The sequence below is a fragment of the Desmodus rotundus genome, unplaced genomic scaffold (genome assembly GCF_022682495.2).
Source record: "Desmodus rotundus isolate HL8 unplaced genomic scaffold, HLdesRot8A.1 manual_scaffold_223, whole genome shotgun sequence".
NCBI classification, from domain to species: domain Eukaryota; kingdom Metazoa; phylum Chordata; class Mammalia; order Chiroptera; family Phyllostomidae; genus Desmodus; species Desmodus rotundus.
The window spans coordinates 56,078-58,277 of NW_026527284.1; positions in this window are offsets into that span (position 1 = coordinate 56,078).

Here is a 2,200-nt window from a genome sequence, read left to right on the forward strand (position 1 = left end):
AACATCACACTCAATGGGCAAAAACTTAGAGCTTTCCCACTAAGATCAGGAACTAGACAAGGATGCCCTCTCTCACCACTCCTATTCAACATAGTATTGGAAGTCCTAGCCACAGCAATCAGACAAGAAAAAGCAATAAAAGGTATCCAAATTGGAAAGGAGGAAATGAAACTGTCACTGTTTGCAGACGACATGATAGTGTACATGGAAAACCCTATAGACTCCACTCAAAAACTACTCGACCTAATAAATGAATTTGGCAAAACAGCTGGATACAGAGTCAATACCCAGAAATCAAAGGCATTCCTGTACACCAACAACGAATTTGCAGAAACAGAAATCAGGAAAAAAATCCCATTTGATATAGCAACAAGAAAAATAAAGTACCTAGGAATAAACCTAACCAAGGAGGTAAAAGACCTGTACTCAGAAAACTACACAACACTGAAGAAAGAAATTAAGGAAGATACAAACAAATGGAAGCATGTACCATGTTCATGGATTGGAAGAATTAACATCTTCAAAATGGCCATACTACCCAAAGCAATTTATAGATTCAATGCAATCCCTATTAGAGTACCCATATAGAACAAACATTGCAGAAATTCATATGGAACCATAAACAACCTCGAATAGCAGCAGCAATTTTGAGAAAGAAGAACAAAGCAGGAGGGATCACAATACCTGATATCAAACTGTATTACAAGGCCACTGTAATCAAAACAGCCTGGTACTGGCATAAAAACAGGCACATAGACCAATGGAACAGAATACAGAGCCCAGAAATAAACTAAAAACTATACGATCAATTAATATTCGACAAAGGAGGCAGGAGCATAAAATGGAGCAAAAACAGTCTCTTCAAAAGATGGTGTTGGGAGATCTGGACAGCTACATGCAAAAAAATGAAACTCGATCACCAACTTACACCATACACGAAAATAAACTCAAGATGGATAAAAGACTTATATATAAGTCTTAACACCATAAAAGTCCTTGAGGAAAACATTGGCAGGAAAATCTCAGACATTCCACGCAGCAACATCCTCACAGACACATCCCCTAAAGCAAGGGACATAAAGGAAAGAATAAACAAATGGGACCTCATCAAAATAAAAAGCTTCTGCAGGGCTAAAGAAAACAGCACCAAATTACAAAGAGAACCAACAGTATGGGAAAACATATTTGCCAATGATACCTCAGACAAGGGCCTGATCTCCAAAATATATAAGGAACTCACACGACTCCACTCCAGGAAGACAAACAACCCAATTAAAAAATGGGCAAAGGACTTGAACAGACACTTCTCCAAAGAAGACATACAGAGGGCCCAGAGACATATGAAAAGATGCTCAGCATCACTAGCCATCAGAGAGATGCAAATTAAAACCACAATGAGGTATCATCTCACACCAGTCAGAATGGCCAACATAAACAAATCCACAAACAAATGTTGGAGAGGATGTGGAGAAAAGGGAACCCTAGTGCACTGTTGGTGGGAATGCAGACTGGTGAGGCCATTGTGGAAAACAGTATGGAATTTCCTCAGAAAACTAAAAATGGAACTGCCCTTTGACCCAGTAATTCCGCTGCTGGGATTATACCCTAAGAACACTGAAACACCAATCCAAAAGTAGCTGTGCACCCCAATGTTCATAGCAGCACAATTTACAATAGCCAAGTCCTGGAATCAACCGAAGTGCCCATCAGCAAACGAGTGGATCCAAAAACGATGGTATATTTACACAATGGAATTCTACGCAGCAGAGAGAAAGAAGGAGCTTATACCCTTTGCAACAGCATGGATGAAACGGGAGAGCATTATGCTAAGTGAAACAAGCCAGGAAGTGAGGGACAAATACCATATGATCTCACCTTTAACTGGAACATAAGCAATAGAAGGAAAAAGCAAACAAATTATAACCAGAGTCATTGAAGTTAAGAACAATCTAACAATAGCCAGGGCGGGGGTGGGGGGGTGGGGGCGGGGACAGTGGGTAGAGGGGATTACAGGAACTACTATAAAGGACACATGGACAAAACCAAGGGGGAGGGTGGAGAGGGGGGAGGGAGGTGGGTTCAGCTGGGGTGTGGTGGAGGGATGGGGAGAAAAGGCATACAACTGTAATTGAATAACAATAAAAAAAAAAGAAAGAAACAATAAAAAGGCAAAATTTCTGAATTCCAAAAAAAAAAAAAA